Source organism: Hypanus sabinus, chromosome 5 (assembly GCF_030144855.1).
Source record: "Hypanus sabinus isolate sHypSab1 chromosome 5, sHypSab1.hap1, whole genome shotgun sequence".
Taxonomy (NCBI): domain Eukaryota; kingdom Metazoa; phylum Chordata; class Chondrichthyes; order Myliobatiformes; family Dasyatidae; genus Hypanus; species Hypanus sabinus.
In genome coordinates this window covers 10,448,962-10,467,909 of record NC_082710.1, presented here as the reverse complement: position 1 = coordinate 10,467,909, position 18,948 = coordinate 10,448,962, and positions in this window count along the sequence as shown.

The following is an 18,948-nucleotide window of genomic DNA, read 5'->3' as shown; positions in this document are numbered from 1 at the left end:
ATGAAAACAGTAATTTAAGTGCCTTGGAAGATCTAGCAAGTGTCATTTCAAGTTCTTTGTAGAGCATTAATTTGACAGGCATTAATATTCATGAATGCGAGCAACTCTTTGTTTTCAGTGGTAACTTTTGATGTTTTCATTTTTACCTAACAATAAACATACAGTATATGTATATACTTGGACAAGATGACAACGCATTCTCTTCTTTTATTCCATTCCATGGTCCATTAAATTTGAGCACTCATAGTGTAGAGCACATCAGTACAGGCTAATAATTCAGGGCCTTATTGTGAAACTAAGTTTGTTAATTAATGCATTTATTGAGATACAGTGTGGAATAGGCCCTTCCAGCCCTTTGAGCCCCGGTGCCCAGCAACCCCGATTTAACCCGAGCTTAATCACGGGACAATTTACAATGACAATTTAACCTACCAACGGGTATGTCTTGTGAGCAAACCAAAACCCCCAGTGGAAACCCACTCGGTCATGGGGAGAATGTACAAACTTCTTACAGGCAGCAGCAGGGAATGAATCTGTGCCACTGGTACTGCAATGTGTTGTGCCAAACATTACACTACAGTGTTGCCCTAAATTTTAAAGTTTAAAACAATATACACTCAGCGGCCACTTTATTAGGTACACATGTATCTCTGCTTGCTAATGCAAATAGCTAATTGGCCAATCATGTGGCACCAATTCAATGCCTAAAAGCATGCAGATGTGGTCAAGAGGTTCAGTTGTTTTTCAGACCAAACATTAGAATGGGAAAGAAATGTGATTGTTGGTGCCGGACGGGGCGATTTGAGTATCTCTAAAACTGCAGATATCCTGGGAGTTTTCATGCACAAATGTCTCTGGAGTTTACAGAGAATGATATGAAATGATATGCACCATTCTGCAACATTCTTTTTCCTATCTTTCACTTCACAGAATGGTGTGAGAAACAAAAAACATCCGGTGAACAGCATTTCTGTGGATGAAAACACCTTGTTAATGAGAAGGATCAGAGGAGAATGGCTAGACTGGTTTAAGCTGACAGGAAAGCAACAGTAACGCAAATAATCACATTTCAGCACTGACGTGAGAAACAGCATCTCTGGATGCACAACATGTTGAACCTTGTAGTGGATGTGTTAAAGCAGCAGCAGTCCGTGATCATATCTCCTTTACCAAATAAAGTGCCACTAAGTGCATATTTCAGCTTTTATTTTGTTATTTTCATAAAATATATGCTTCATGCTTGTTAATTGTGCTTCCTAATGTTGCATATTAAAGTATGGCTTTTGCAAATAGTCATAACATTCTACCTCTCACAATGAAACATTACGGTAATGTGGCAGGGAAGGGTCATTAGGCAAGATGGATGAAAAAATAAATTAAGGTATGTTCACACTAAATTAGAGTGATAGCATTAACTTTCTCATAATTTGTCATGAAAATTTTTTTGATAAATGTTCTCTTAAAAGGAATTTGGTACAAATGTGCTGTAAATGAAAGGAGTAAATAATATCTTTGTACAAGAATCTTCCCACTGGCACTTTGGAAGTACACTTTACTGGTTTTGATTACATTGACAACTATTTTTATTAGAACATCGAGGAAGACAGCACGAAACAGAGCAACACACACAAAATGCTGGAGGAGCTCAGCAGGCCAGGCAGAAAGGAGTAAACAATCAACGTTTTGTGCCGAGACCCTTCTTCATGACTGTAAAGGAAGGGGAATAGTCAGAGTAAGGAGGTGAAGGAGAGGGGAGGGGAGGAAGAAGTACAAGCTGGAAGGTGATAGGTGAAACCAGAGGAGGGGGAGGGTGTGAAGTAATAGCCAGGAAGTTGATCAGTGAAAGAGATAAAGGACTGGTGATGGTGCAGGAGAAAATGGCCTGGTTTTCTCTTTGTGGGGTCCTGTTTAAGGGGTAAGCAAGAGGAGGTGCCTGAGAGTTGCCGTCTGGCCTCAGCAAGTTACAGGCCAATCCGCCAGACTACTATAGCACCCACCCTCACCTTCCCCATCTGCGTGTTTGATAGTGAGGTTAGGATTAGTGCAGAGAGAGTGGAGAGCTGCGCATTCAGAGGGAGTGAGGTTAGAGCTGGAGAGAGGAGCGTTAAAGTCGAGACGGTTGATGTCTTATTGGCAGTTAGAGATAAAAAGATCCAGAGCAGGCAGAAGACCAGAGATGGCTGCCCAGGAAGAGGAGGATGGTTGAAGATGGGCGAAGGGGTCATTGGTGCAGGCTGGAGAGTCCTTTAGCCCAACTTGTCCATGCCAAACAGGTGTTCCCAACCTGAGGTCAACAGACCCCTTGCTTAATGGTATTAGTCCATGGCATTAACAAGGTTGGAAACTCCTGATGCCAACCAAGATCTCCAATAAAGAAATAAAGAGATTATCATTATTTATCAGACGTACGTTGAAGCATACAGTGAAATGCGTTGTTTGCACAGTCTGAATATGGACAAGGGGCAGCTTGCATGAGTCAACACACTTCAGGCACAAGCGAAGCATGCCTACAATTTACTAATCCGTACATCTTTTGAATGCAGGAGGAAGCTACAGCACCCAGAGGAAAACCACGTGATTACAAGGAGAATGTGCAAACTTCTTATAGACAACAGCGGAATTGAACCTGGGTCACTGGCATAGATCAGTGTTATATTAACCACTCTGTTACCATCCCCTACATAAGCTCAGCTTGTCCCAGTTGCAAAACTATTGTGCAGACCTACCGTGAGTTGAATTGGAAATTCAAACTTTATTATTCTTAGAGCTTGCTGATGCTTTGCTTCACACAATTGAGATGTCACCTTTAACCTTTCACTATTTTAAATAGTTTGGTACATTTGTAAACTAATTACCCATTGTGGAAACTTTATAAAGCACTAATGAGGCATCACTTAGAGTACTGTGAGCAATTTGGAGCTCCTTATCTTAGAAATGATGTACTGAAACCGGCAAGGGTTCAAAGGAGCTTCCTGAAAAAGACTTCAGGATTGAATGGCTTGTCGTATGAAGAGTGTTGAATGGCTCTGGGCCTGTATTCAATGGAATTCAGAAGAACAAGGAGTGACTTCATTGAAACCTATCCATTGGTGAAAGGCCCTGATAGAATGGATGTGGATAAGATGTTTCCTATGGTAGGGAGCTGAAGACCAGAGGGAACAGCCTCCAAATAGAGGGGTATCCTTTTAGAATGGGTTTGAGGAGGAATTTCTTTAGCCAGAGAGTAGTGGATCTTTGGAATTCATTGGTATAGGCAGCTGTGGAGGCCAAGAATTTATGAATATTTAAGGCAGAGGTTGACAGATTCTTGATTGGTCAGGGTATGAAGGGATACGAGGGGAAGGCAGGAGACTGGGGCTGAGAAACGGATCACCCAGAAAGAAATAGTGGAGCAGACTCGATGGGCCAAATTGTCACAAGAAGGATGCGTCCATTATCGAGGACCCTCACCATCCAGGCCCTTCTCTCTTCTTTCTACTACCATTGGGCAGGAAGTACAGAATTCTTAGGTCCCATACCACCAGGTTCAGCAACAGTTATTACTCTGTAACCATCAAGCTCCTGAACCAGCATAAATAACTTTACTCTTCTTAACACTGAACTGATTCCACAATCTATAGACCCACATTCAAGGACTCTACAACCCATATTCTCTGTGCTATTATTTTTTAAATTTGCACTATTTGTCTTCTTTTCGGTTGTTAGCCCTTTGTTTATATGTAGTTTTTTCATAAATTCTATTGTAATTTTTATTTTCCTGTAAATGCCAGAAAATTAATCTCAAGGTAGTATATAGTGACATTTATGTAATCTGATAATAAATTTACCTTGCCTCTTTTTGAGAACTGAAAGCAAATAGAATTTTCTCTCATATTTTCTTTTCTCGTTTCTTCTAACCCTTTAACCTTAAGCACATATCCTCTAGTGTTTGCTATACTACCCTGGGGAAGTGATTCCAACTGTCTACCCTATTGGTGCCCCTCATAAATTTAAAAGCTTCTGTCAGCCTCGAATGTTCTGGATTCAAAATTCAAGATTATTTATCACATGCACAGTACATTGAAACATACAGTGAAATGTATTGTCTGCATTAACAACCAACACACCGAGGATGTGCTGGGGACAGCTTGCAAATGTTACCGCACATTCCTGCGCCAACGTAGCATACACACAATGCTTAGCAGAACATCACAGAGCCCAAATCACAACATGCAAGAATTCAGGGAGAACAGCCATGTTTGTCCTACTTTTCCTTAAGAACATGGTGCAGTATATAATCTGGCATCCTGGTAAACAACATCTTCACCTTTTGCACAGTCGCCACATTCTTCCCATAAGGGAGTGACCAGAAATGCATACAACACTTCAAATGTAGTCTGACTAAAGTTTTTTTAAAATATATTTATATTATTTATTTATTGAGATACTGTGTGGAATAGGCCCTTCCGGCTCTTCAAGCCACACCACACATCAATCGCTGATTTAATCTTATCCTAATCACGAGACAATTTCCAATGACCAATTAACCTACTAACCGCTACATCTTTGGGCAATGGGAGATAACTGGAGCACCTGGAGGAAACCCACATGTGCACCCAGGGAGAACGTGCAAACTTCTTACAGGCAGCAGCAGGAAGCCTGCACTGCAAGGCGTTACGTTACTGAACCACGACCGACGTGGTTTCACTGGTATTGTAGCAAATTGTTTAAAAAAATTTATCATTAAATATTGGTTTCTTGCTTTACATGGTGACTTATATCAAATATCTTGTTTATTCACTGCAGGCAATGAGTAAAGATAACAAGTACTTTATTTTTCACTAAACAGGATCATTTATAAAATACTCCAAATCATGTTAGCTCTGACCATTGTTTCCAGAATCATAATGATGTGTTCAATTGAATTTACACCTGGATAAATGTGCATGGGTTCTGAATCCTGCACTTACAGATGGATTTGAGTGGGAGGTTTAGATTCTGCAGTTACAAGCAGGAAAAAAATACAATAAAAAATCTGAGCAAGCACAAGATCCGGTGTTCAATTGATTTCAGTCGTACTTGTGCTGACAACTTTAGGAAGAGAAAGGTAGTCATGGAGTACCACAGCACAGAATCAGGCCCTTCAGCCCATCTAGTCAATGCCAAACTTATTCTGCCTAGTCCCATAGATCTCCATACCCCTCCCACCCATGTACTTATCCAAACTTCTCTTAAGAGGCACAATCAAATCCACATCTATAGTCAACTAGTTTCACACTTGCACCACCCTCCAAGGGAAGAAGTTTCCCCTCAAGTTCCCCTTAATATTTCACCTTTCACCTTTAACCTAAGACCTCTACTTCCAGTCTCACCCAATCTTGGTGAAAAAACCTGTTTTTATTTATCCTATTTATACCCCACCATAATTTTGTATACTTTCAACCCCCCCCCCCCACCACCCATTCTCCCACACTCCAGTTAATTTTAGAAAAAGTTATCATTTAATGATATTCAGATGTCAGGTCACATCAATCAAACTCCCAACCCCAGACCTCTACCACAGTTGCTCTAGTCTGTCAGGACAACTCAAGGATCTTTCCAAAGGAGAGTAATGTGCCCATTTACTTGTGTACGTTCCTGGTTCATTACTCTCAAAATGGGGAAGGGCATCGGACAGCTTAGAGCAACTTGATCGGGAGCACATGGATTCTCAAGATTAAAAAGACAGGCAGCAGCGGTCTCACTGCTCCTGACACTTGGACAGACCTCAAACGCAAGAAAATAGGCACAATCTGGAAATCCAAAGCATCACACACAAAATGCTGCAGGAACTCAGCAGGCCAGGCAACATCTATGGAAAAGAGTAAACAGTTGATGTTCTTGATGAAGGGTCTCAGTCCAAAACATCTGGCCTTTTGAGTTCTTCCTGTATTTTGTTTGTGTTGCTCTTGAGTAGACCTTTTCTAGCATGAGTAGGATCACTTGAGTCAAGTAGGATATTCTCCTAGGGGGCTGTCTATTGGTGGATACACAGCTAGCTGTAGAGGCCATACAGGATCCACATATCCTGGTGCAGTGTGGCTCTTTGTAAGTGGTGGCTGTGGCTAGTGGTTGGGTCTTTTGGTTGTTCAGTCTCTCCTTTCACAGCTGCTGCTTGTTCTTCGTGGCACAGTGGAGGTCACTCTCATGCAGCGCAGTTCCCTCTTGAACAGATTTCCTCCAGGTCTATCTATTGAGTGTAATGTCTTCCAGTGTTTGGATGGCAAGATGGCGCAAGTGTACAATGCTTCTTCGGTTGACATCTTCTAGATAGTGCACAGAGCTATTTATTTCACTTCTTTTTTGTTTTCTTTTCATCTTAAATGTGTTTCTGGACCTTTTTAGAGCCTGCGATTTACAGCTTGGAGGTCGATTATGTGATCCAGTGCTTTGTTGTATCCGAGAAGATTCTGGAAAGCGAGTGTGAACACGAGCAGCCTTGAAGTGGGGTGCATGCTGATGATTGGCTCCATTTTACAGATTAATACATCCATTAAAACATTGTGGAAGATTGAAACATGGATGCAAGTGAAGAAAGTGAGCTCAGATTCAGCGCCAACTGCCTGCCTTTTGATTGCTGATGCAAATGGATCTCTCACTGCTGTCGGAGAAGAAGTCTGTGTGACAGCCTATCACTGGTCTGGAGGGTAAGCCTCTGCATTTGAGTGGTATCTCTCTCTTGATTCTGTCAGAAGATGTTCTGCATTTACTTGGACAATTGACTGTGGACTTTTTCAGTCTTATGCTTTTTATATTCTATGATTTTGCCTGTTCCTTCTTGTTGCCATGTTGTTAGATTTTTGTGCATGGGGAGGGAGTTTGGAGGTTGATATTGTTGCCATGTTGTTAGATTTTTGTGCATGGGGAGGGGCTTTTGGAGTTGATATTCTTGTTGCCACTTGGCATGTTTTATCAGTTTCTTTGTGCAGGGAGAAGGGGTGTTTGTGGGTTGATGATCATGTTGCAAATCTTTTTTTGTGTGTGTGGGGGAGGGTTTAATGTTTTTCTTTGAATGACTTCCATAGTTTTCTTTGTTTTGTGGTTATCAGGAGAAAACCAATCTCAGAGTTGTATACTACATACGTACTTTGACAATAAATAAACCTTTCAACTTTTGATGTAATGTTGAATTTCTTCAGGCTGACTTTGGTGTTAACTTTGAAGGATTTCCTTTGCCTACTAGGGGCTCACTAACTTTCTTTCAACTGGGAGTAAAGGGGACATGAGTTAGGCTCCGAATGACATGGTCTATCCGTCAGAGTTGGTGTTGCTTTATCATGGTGGAGATGCTTTTCATGTTGGCCTCCTCCAGTATGCTGGTGTTAGTGCATCTGTCCTTCCAGCTGATCCTCAAAATCTTTTGTAAGGGTCTTTGGTGGTATTGTTCCCTGGCTTTCATGTGCCTACTGTTGGTGGTCGGTGATTCAGCTACATACAGTAATTTGGAAAGGACAACCGCTTCCAAATGGCCAAAAGTTTTGATTGGACCTGTAGGTCACAGTCTTTAGATACTTTTCCTTAATCTTGCATAGGCCCCACTAGCACAACTCAGGCAGTAGTTGATCTTTGAGTTGATGTTTGTTTTGAGGAGAGAATGCTGCTTAGAAAGGGAAAATAGTCTATATTTTCAAGGTTGATATTGTCCGCTTTTATGGAAGGTCGGATAAATGGTTATTTGAGCCTCTTATGCAATAAGGTGGACTCTTTACCTCAAAATCTACCTTGTTATGACCATGCCCTTTATTGTTTGCAGGCACTACACTTCCTCTTTAGATTTACACTTAATTCTGCATTTTATTGTGTTAACTTGTTCTGCATCAATGCATAGTGTGTATCTGATCTGCATGAACAGAGTACAACACAAGCTCCTCACTGTTTCTTTGTACATGTGACAATAATAAACCAATAATATACAAACTCTTGAAGATATTCTTTTTGCAAACTAATGAGCAGCAACAGACAATTGACATTTTGAGATAATTACATTTGAGCTTTTGAGTCTAATATTATCCTCATCCAATCCTTACAGTTCTAAACACATGTTACTTGACACCAGTTAAGAGCAGGACCTCAACTTCTCTGTTTCTAATTAAAACATTTTCCAGCAATTACCACTGCCTTATTGAAATTAATTAAAAGAACCTAGATCTCATCTTCTTAGCACAGTATTACACCAGGTGGAGAGCTTAGGGAGATTAAAATTTCTTACTAATAACAGAAGAAATAGTAAAATAAAGTAGTGATTGGTTCAAAAACTACATAATGGTCATTGATCTTGGGTGTTGGAGATAGAGAGGACATCTTTATTAATTTTCACATTGCATCACCATAATATCTTTAATCATTGCTTGTGGGAAACAAATCAAAAAAGTATTTAGATTCCAAAAAGAGGAGTTTTCAGAAATGTTTCCAAAATCAAAGAGAATCTAATTAGCACAGAGCATACATTGTGGCCACTTACCTATAGATACCTCCTGTACCACATAAAGTGGCCACTGCATGTGCATTCATGATCTTATGCGGCTGTATCCCATCCATTTCAAGGTTTGACATGTTTGTGTTCAGGGACACATTCTGTAATGCATGGTTCTTTAAGTAACTGTCATTGGCAGCCTCACACACAGAATGGCAGCTCACTGCATTTTTTTTGTTTCTCACACCATTCTCTGTAAACTCTGGAGCCTGTTGTGATCAAAAAGGTTGGGAACACTTTGCTGTTGACTATGACTGCAAGCTTTTATGTATTGAGTTGCTGCCACATGATTGACCGATTAGATATTTACATTAGTGAGTAGGTGTACCTAATAAAGTGACCATTGAATATAGTTTCAAGCAAAAAACCAGGCTGTTTTCTTATGTCTGAAAATGAAGAACTGTTTAATTCAAGCTTTGATTATTCAGCAGAATCTTGCAGGTTCTTCCTGATGCATTAAAATGCCTCTTGTAATTATAAAATTGTGGTTTCCATGGAACCGAGAAATGAGGAATATTCTCAAAACGTAAATTGGTAAGAAAGCAAATAATAATGGTGACAAAAGGTCATAAAGATTGTAATTAACTAATTATCCAAGCTATTTGACCTATCAAGTTTGTATTTTTTAAAGGCGATATATTATATGCCTTTTATAGTTCTTGTTAGAGATGCTAGTTTGAATTACTGATGTTATTTCCATTAGAAGATTACAGATTCAGGTCTGTTTACAGATCTGAGAACATGCTTTTAAATGTTTTCACTTACAGTATAGAATTATTTTCCTGGGGTGGCAGGGAAGAGATACATCTCTACCTAAGAAAGGAGGTGTAAGGCGCTCCTTCCTTCTGCTAGCCTGCAGGTTACCTTTAGTGTAGCATCTGCTTAGACCCTGATCAGGGTCACTTTGATACCATGGGAGAAGATGGTGGATGATCGTGTGAGCAGCTGGTGCATTTCACAAGTCCAAGTCCTGGTTATGCAATCACTGACACCAGGCAGAGAATCTCTGAAGTGTATTGATCATGGCTGGGAGGGTCACCTGTTTTGTAAAGATACTGCCCAGAAGAAGCCAATGGCAAACCACTTCTGTAGAAAATTTGGCAAGAACAATCATGGTCATGACAGAGAAAAGAATAAGAACAACAGTATGAAGGGGGTCTTCCCCACAGGCAACAATTCCTCGCTCAGTAGATAAAGACCGATGGATGACCATGATTGCCCCTATCAGATGACAGAGCACATAATAATGATGATTTAATTCCCTGACTTTATCCAATTCTTTGTGGGTAGATGTTGTGTGAAAAGTAACACAGAAAATGCTGGAGGAACTCAACATGTCAGGCAGCATCTCAGCAGTAAATCAAAGGTCAGCAATTTTGGACAAAAACCTTTACTTGTCCACGTGTGATATGGTAGCACAGCAGTTAGTGTAACGCTTTACAGCTCCAAACATCAGAAGAATTGGATCCAATTCCTGCCGTTGTCTGTAATGAGTTTCTCTATTCTCCCTCATGATTTTCCTGAGGAAACTGTACCGGTTTCCTCCCACACTCCAAAGATGTAACAGGTTAGGATCAGTAAGGCGTGGGCATGTTATATTGGAGACAGAAGGATTGCGGCATCTGCAAGCTGTCTTCCGCACACTCTCAACACTGACAACACACTTCCCTGTATCTTCCAATGTACCTGTAACAAAATAGAGTTCATTTTGAATCTTACTATCCTGAACCTTGTGTCGAAAGGTTCTCAGTCTCGTTGGGCCGAACATTCCAGAAATCAGATTGAGTGAAAAAAAAGAAATTGGAGTCTACATCCTCATGAGGGTGGCATGTGTTTGAGAAGGGGCAGTGAGGGAATGGTATTCCAATGCACTTGTTGCTTCTTGGAGCAGGGCATCACATAGCATGGAGACACGAGACTGAATTCAAATTGGTTTATTATTGTCACAGGTATGGAGGGACAGAGAAAAGTATGACTTGCATATTGTTCATGCAGATCGATTTGTTACATTTCATGGAAATCATACAAAGTAAAACAATAACAGAATGAGGAATTCCTGGTGAAGGGTCTTGGCCTGAATCGTTGTCTATTCCTCTCCATAGATGTTGCCTGATCTGCTGAGATCCTCCTGCATTTTGTGTGTGATACTCTGGATTTCCAGCATCTGCAGAATCTCCTGTGCTTCAAAGATTAAAATGTTACTACAGCAGTTACAGAGAAAGTGCAGTGCAGGGACACAATAAATTGAGAGAGCATATTGAGGTAGATTGTAAGGTCAAGAGTCCATCTTATTATCTAGGAAACCATTCAATAGTCTTACAAGCAAAAGCTATTCTTGAGCCTGGTGGGCATACTTTCAGGATTTTATATCTTCTGGGAGCTAATGTCCAGGACTATTGGAGTGTTTGATTGCTAATGCATTGAGCAGTATAGACAGGACCATGAAGTGAAGGCTACTTTCCGTGATGTGCTGGGCTGTGTCCACAACTCACTGCAGATCGAATCATTACAACAGTGCATTGAGATGGTCCAAGGTAAAACACTAACGGAGTGCAGAATAAAGTGTTGCAGTAACCGAGGAAGTGCGGACAATAATTTCCAAGGTGATAACAAGGTAAATTGTGAGGTCAAGAGCCCATCTTATCTCAAAGAAAGCTAAAGAATTTTGGCATGTCCACTTCAACCTTTACCAATGCACCATGGAAAGCACCCAAAGATGATTGCATCATGGCTTCGTATGTCAACCACTCTGCGGCTACAAGAAACTTCAGAGAGCTGTGGGCACAGTTCATCACATCATGGAAACCAGCCTCCACTCCATGGACTCTGCCTATTCTTCTCACTGCCTCAGTAAAACAGCCCGCACAATCAAAGACTCCACTTGGTCTGAGCATTCTCTCTTCTCCCCTCACCCATTGGACTGAAGATACCAAAGCTTGAAAGTATGCACCACCATGGACTTCATTGAAGGTGGGTTTAAACCCTCTTTGAGCAGAGTGGGTTGGTATGTAGCAACTAAAAGTGGTCCAAAAGGCTTGTCATCAGCAAAAGCGTTTGGAAGAAATGGAAACATCCGCAAATGTTAATCATCACCTCACAGAGAGCTCATTCTGCACTGTGGTCTCCCCCTAATGAGGGGACAGGGATTTTCCAGGTCATTTTTTTAGATAACCTAGAAATGTCATCTAAAATGGGGTCATTTAAAGCAGACGTGATTTCCTACTTAAACACAAGAGATCCTGCAGATGCTGGAAATCCAGAGGAAAGCACGCAGGACTCAGCAGGTCAGGTAGCATTTGTGGAAATGAATTAATAGTTAACATTTTGGTCTGACGCTCTTCATCAAGACTTGACTAATTTTGATTTTTAATATAATGTACTCCTTTATGAACTGAAATAATGATGGTCATAAGGTTCAATCTTTTTGATCCAAATTCTGACAGAGACATAAACTGCATTGCACACATTGATGACACCATCAGATGTGAGGAAATATAAGGGATCCTGTCACTATTTACCCTAACAGTAATGTCATTTTCTTAATTGATGCTAGGGTAAATTGTGACACCCTGTGGTTCTCGAATCCTCCCTTATTAGAAACATCCTCTCCATATTCACTTAACCAAGCCCTTTCAAAATTCGATAGATTTCAATGAGATCTCTCCCCATTCTTTAAAAACCTGGGGAGTACAGGCCCTGAGCCATGAAACGCTCTGAAAGTCAATTATAGGCACTATATGTTAATAGTGATTCTAATCAATTTATTACTGTGTGTTACTAACTTTTTGAAATTGTAAAAACCATTTTCTGTGACTTTCCAGTGCTCTGTTTCAAGAACTTACTTTGTTAATTGAATCTTCCTGAAGGTTTATTCACAGCATCTAGTTTACTGAAAAAAGATACAAATCATGACCACACATTAAATCAGATATTACTTACTAAAAGTGTTTCCTAATTACTGCCATCATTTTTATTTCTTTCAATTAGCTAAACTCAGAAATTATCATCAAATCAAAAATCTACAGAGGTTATTATGTGTCATTGCAGAAAGTAATTAATTGAAAATGATACACACAAGAGATTCTGCAGATGTTGGAAATCCAGAGCAACACACACAAAATGAAGGAGAAACTTAGCAGGTCAGGCAGCATTTATGGAGAGAAATAAACAATCGATGTTTTGGGCTGAGACCCTTCTTGTGGACTGGAAAGGAAGTAGGAAGATGTTAGAATAAGAAGATGGGAAGTTGTGCATTGTATTTACATAATATTTCAGTAATATTTGAGCAAAACTATAAATATATTATTTGATTGAGCATTCTTGTTCATTTAAATAGTTTTAAAATTGTTTATAGGGAAAAATAAGTGAGTTGCATATGCCATCATGAGATACGTGGGCCCTTGCTTAAAGTAAAGGCAAACATATGCAAGTTTGGTCTATGCTTTTATTTTCATTAGATTTTATATTCAGAATTATTTATTTTATTTATTGAGATGCAGCATGGAATAGGCCTTCTGTCCCATCAAAGTACGCTGCTCAACATCTGGATTTAATCACGGACAATTTACAAAGACCAATTAACCTACCAACCAGTATGTCTTTGGTCTGTGGCAAGAAACCGAAGCATCCAAAGGAAATTCATGCATTCACAGGGAGAATGTACAATCCTCTCACAGGGAGTGGTGAGAATTGTACCTGGGTGGCCTGCACTTTAAAATGTTGTGCTAACCATTAGGCTACTGTGCCACCCTGTATTACAAAGCAATACAGGAAGGCTAAAATAAACCTGAGACAAATCCCTACCTGTTGAAGCACAGTGAGACATTCAAGTAAAAAAAAGTGCAGTGAGAAATAGACAAGTTAAAAAAAACAGTGCAAGATGTGCTTCACAAAAGGAGACAATTGAATAAGAATAAAGAGCAGAAAACAGATAAATTCACAGATTCATAAACAGTAAATACTGGGAGGAAATAATAATAGTAAAATTTAAAAAAAAACAGAAATGACTGGCTACATCGGAAAGATTGATGTGTTCAATTGCATAACGGATAACTGGATCATGTATACTGAATGAATTGAGCAGTACTTTTAAGCAAATGGAATAGCTGATGAGAATCAGGTGCTAGTTTAGCTAAGTGCATTGGATTTAAAGGCATACAGTTTGCTTAGAAGTTTGACTGCTCAGCCAAACCAGCCGCAATGAGCTTTGCTGATATTGTGAAACTTATACAGGAGCATTAAGAACTAAGACCATTGCTTGCCGGATACTTTAGCTTTCATAAGCAGAATCAAAATGAAGGGGAGTCCATTTCAGTTTACGTGGCTGATTTGAAAAGATTGTCTGAGCATTGTCAGTTTGATAATGAGCTTAATGATGGACTGAGAGATAATTTAGCTTGTAGAATCTTACAAGAAAGCATTTAAAAATGGCTCCTAACTGAACCACAATTTACATTTAAAAGAGTAGTCAAAATAGCTGTATCAATGGAAACAGCAGAGAGAGACGCAATTGAGTCACAGTCAGGAATAATTGTGAGCATGAACAAAATTGCAAAATCTAAATAGAAACTACTCCGGTCAAACAAATTCTGTTACCAATGTGGCAGGGGATCAGATACACCAGACCAATGCAGATTTAAGGGTTAAACTTGCAGAAAATGCAATGGAGTATATACATGTTGGGCAGACAAAAATAAAATGGACTGTGCATGGAAGAGAAAAAGATAAGTTGTAGTTGCAAAAAGAGCACTAATCTACATGCTGTTGGTGAAAATTCTGATAATGATGAGAGTAATACAGGACTGAGAGCCTTGAGATTTGTGAAAACTAACAGCAGACAAGCAATATGGCTTACACCAGAAGTGAATGGCAAATTGTATAAAATGGGATTAGACACTGGCTCAGCCATTTCAGTCATTTCACAAAATGAGTTTCAACAACATTTCAAAGTTACTGAACTAAAGCCTGCAGATATCCAACCAAAAAATTATACTGGACAAAAGGACAAATGCCAATGGAAATGATATCTATAATAGTGAAATATAACAACCAACAAGCAACATTGGGCTTGTATGTATGTGGTAAAAAACAGAAGGGATTGCATTATGGGGCAATGAGTGGCTGAGACAATTATAACTTGATTGGAGATCCATACACAATTTCCATTCCAAATCCCCTTCATTAGAATTAACTGAAAGTGAATTAAGAAAGGTACTGGATGATGCCACAACAGTATTCAAGGATGAGATTGGAAAACTCAAACGTATCAAGGGGAAAATAATGCTTAATGAAAATGCTACAGCCAAGTTTTGTAAAGCCCATACAGTTCCTTATACCATCCATGTTGAAGCAACCAATGAGCATGAAGGCTGAAGGAATCCTTTTCACTGCTAAGTGGAGCCCATGGACAATGCCGATGGTACCAGAGGATTGGTTCTGTGAGGATCTGTGGTGATTTTATGTCACTGTCAACACAGTACTGAAAGTATATCAATAACCCCTGCCCAGGATGGAGGATATCTTTGCAAATCTGGCTGGAGGAAGTCACTTCAACAAAGCAGGCTTAGCTGAGGCCTACCTACAGATGAAGATGAAATAATAGCCCAAAGTGTCCTCTTCTTCTTCTTCTTCTTCCTCCTCTTCTTCATTGTCCACCCTTTCATTGCCATCTTTCATTGATTTTATTGTATTTCATGCACTTACTGTGAAAGCCTGCAGGAAAATGTATTTCAGAGTTGTATATGCTGACAAATACTGTACATAATTAATAAATTTACTTTGTAGTTGGAACAAATGACGCATTTCACTTTGGTGTACATGTGATAAATAATTGACAACAAAAATATTAGCCGGGAATGTATATGTCAGTACTTTTGCTCTCTGAGTTCATTCTCCATTAAGTCTAACATCATGCAACCTCAGAAATGTATCTCTCATTCCTAATCTTTGGGTCAAAACACCAAGACTCTTCCATTTCACATGGATTACAACAGATAAGGAACTCAGCTCATCAGCACCTTCTCAAGGGTATCTAATGCTGTAAATAATTGCCGGCCTTTCTCGTAGTGCCCAGTTCCCAGAAGTTAGTCATCATAATTTCCTTGTTGCTCTGTGTCTTTTTACAAAATACCGCTGGCCTGTGTATATGCTAATAATACATCAACATAATTGCTCGGTGTGCTCTCTCTAACGGTTGGAAGATTACTTTGCGTACACTGAGAATTTGCAATCTAGAATAACATAATCCTTAACAGGAAGCTCGTATACAGCATTAAGATGATGACAGACTCGTTTGTGGACGTTCACTTGCAGGATGTAGTTACAAGGTCTATAAGCAACAATTTTATCCTTCTCCAAGCATTGTCACCCTGTCACGATGGAGAGGCTCATGAGTTCCCGAGTTCCCCAGAGTGATGCTGTTTGGAGCTTAGCTCCTGGTAGGCTCACCCAAGGTATTTCATTCAAGGGGAGGTGCCTGACAGAGAGCCATCCATCCAAGCCCTCAGTGGCGGAGCTGGCGGTTGATGACGCATCGCAATGGGAGTGAAGGCAGTGGATGGCAGGCTACAGTGAATGGTCCCCATTCATCTTGCATTCCATGCTTCTGTACCCTGATCCCGACCTGCTTAGGACTGTATGGTGGTTGCCTGTGCATCAGCCTCCCCATGTTAAACAACGTCACACACAGGCACTCTCATTGTGGATCCTGAATCAGCCACCTGAGAATCCACCAATAGACAACCCCCTTGGAGAACATTATACTCGACTTGAGTGATTGCACTACTACTGAACCTTAGTTCAAGTTCCATCACCATAATCAGTAATAAGCCTATAAATTTTAATTGTTTTTTGTTAATCACTCCATGGCCATTCAATTATGTATCTCCTGTACGTAACAAAGTGGTCACCGAGAGTATGTTTGTGGTCTTCTGCTGCTGTAGCCCGTCTTCTTCAAGGTTTGGCGTGTTGTGTTTTCAGAGAGGCTCTGCCAAATGCCACTGTTGAAACATGTGGTTATTTAAGTTACTGTGCCTTCACCATTCCCCATTCTCATTTCCCTCTCTCACCTTATCTCCTTACCTGTCCAACACCTCCCTCTGGTGCTCCTCTTCCTTTTCTTTCTTCCATCACCTTCTGTCCTCTTGTATCAGACTTCCCCTTTTTCAGCCCTGTATCTCTTTCACCAATCAACTTCCCAGCTCCTTACTTCACCCCTCTCCCCCTACCCCTGGCTTCACCTATTACCTTGTGTTCCTTCCCCCACCCCCCACCTTCTTACTCTGACTATTATCTTTTTTACACCAGTCCTGATGAAGTATCCCAGCCCAAAACATCAACTGTATTATTTTCCATAGATGCTTCCTGGCCTGCTGAGTTCCTCCAGCACTTTGTGTGTGTTACTGTTGCCCTCCTGTCAGCATGAAGCAGTCTGGCCATTCTCCTCTGACCTCTCTCATTAACAAGGAATTTTCACGAACAAAACTGCCTTTCATTGGATGTTTTTCACACGATTCTCTATAAACACTAGAGACTGTTGTACATGAAAATCCCTGGAGATCAGCATTTTCTAAGGTATACAAACCACCCCGCCTGTCATCAACAATCATTCCACTGTCACTTAGATCACATTCCTTCTTCATTCTGATGTTTGGTCTGAACGATAGCTGAACTCTTCACCATATCTGCATGCTTTCATGCATTGAGTTGCTGCTACATGACTGGCTAATTAGATACCTGCATTAACGAGCCGGTGTACAGGTGTACCTAATAAAGTGGCCACTGAGCATATAAACCATAATTGAACTTCTGTCTCCACAATGGGATATTTACCTACAAATTTTTGTTGATTTTTGTTAATTACTTTATAAGTTTAGTTTAAACATTAAATATAAAAAGTACTATTAAAAATAAAAGTTATATAAAAACAGAAAATTGGTTACCAACACATTAATCTGACCCATGAGGTGCCAGCGGAGAAAATTAATTATAATAACAATGCTGGTACCTTTACAACATTAAGCTCATTTATTAAACTTAACATCTCTTTCAAGTGGGGATTACCAGACTGATTATAATTAATGGACTTCTTCTACTCTTCTCTGTGCCTAATTAAAAAGCAGTAAAATGGTCTATATCTATTTCCACCCACTTAACATGTTTTTTTAAGCAAATCCAAAGATTACTCACTCACACATGTCAAAAGAAACACATACTTTCCTTTGGCACTTCTGCATTTTCCTTTAAAATAAGCTTTCTCAAACTCAGCGCCTATGCCCTTGAATGAAAATAGGACACTGATAATGAAAATAATAATTACTGTAGTTTATATTGCTCTCCTCTCCTTCTGTTTTCTGTAATTCTTTCTTGTTGCCAGTTGGCAGGTTGGTGCTCCAGCTGGGTGATATGTTAGTTTTTGTGCAAGGGTTGGGTTGGGGATTTGGGGTCTAATGCTCCTGTTCGTTTTTCTGTGTGGGTGATTTGTTAGAGAGGGACTTGTGGGTTTGATGCTTTTGTCACTGCTCTTTTTACAAGGAAGGGGGTAGGGGTGTGTGGTTTGATGTTCCAGTCACCATTTTCTGTGTAGGCGATCTGTAGGCTTTTGTATGAGGGAGAGTGTGGGGAGGAGTTGGGGTTTGCAAATTTGTTTCTTTTTCCTTATTGTGCAGGAGGGGGGTTTAATGCCCTCTCTTTCAATGACTCCCATCTTTTATTTCTATATTTCATGGATATCTGGAGAAGACGAATATCAGGGTTGTATTGTATGTGCACACTATGACAATAAAATGGACCTTTGAACCCTTGCACTAAGCCACAAGGAATATCTTGATGGAGCATTATTTTTGATCTGGGCACCATGGTAGCATAGCAGCTAGCACAATGCTACTGCAGTTCAGGGTGTCAGTGTTTGGAGTTCAATCTGTAAAGAGTTTTTGTACGTTCGCCCTGTGGAATGTGTGGGCTTTCTCTAGGTACTTTGGTTTCCTCCCACAGTCCAAACCCATACCAGGTAGGTTACTTGGTCATTGCAAGTGATCCTGTGATTAGTTTAGGATTAAATCGGGGTTGTGGAGGGCTGGGCAGTGCAGTTTGAAGAGCTGGATGGGTCTACTGTGCGCTCTATAGCTAACTAACTATATAAACAATATGGTTCCTTGTTATGCAACACTTTGCTCTGGAGGGGGAGAGGAATCCATAATGGCATGGTGCAGATTGGTCATGATGCACAATGGTCTATTCTGCACTGTATCTCTCAGTAAAGACATAGACATAGGTAGGAAAGGGGAAGAGGTCCTAAAACGAGAGTATAGGGAGTTAGGAAGGCAGTTAAGGAGAAGGACTGCAAAGGTAGTAATCTCGGGATTACTGCCTGTGCCACGCGACAGTGAGAGTAGGAATAGAATTAGGTGGAGGATGAATGCGTGGCTGTGGGATTGGAGCAGAGGGCAGGGATTCAAGTT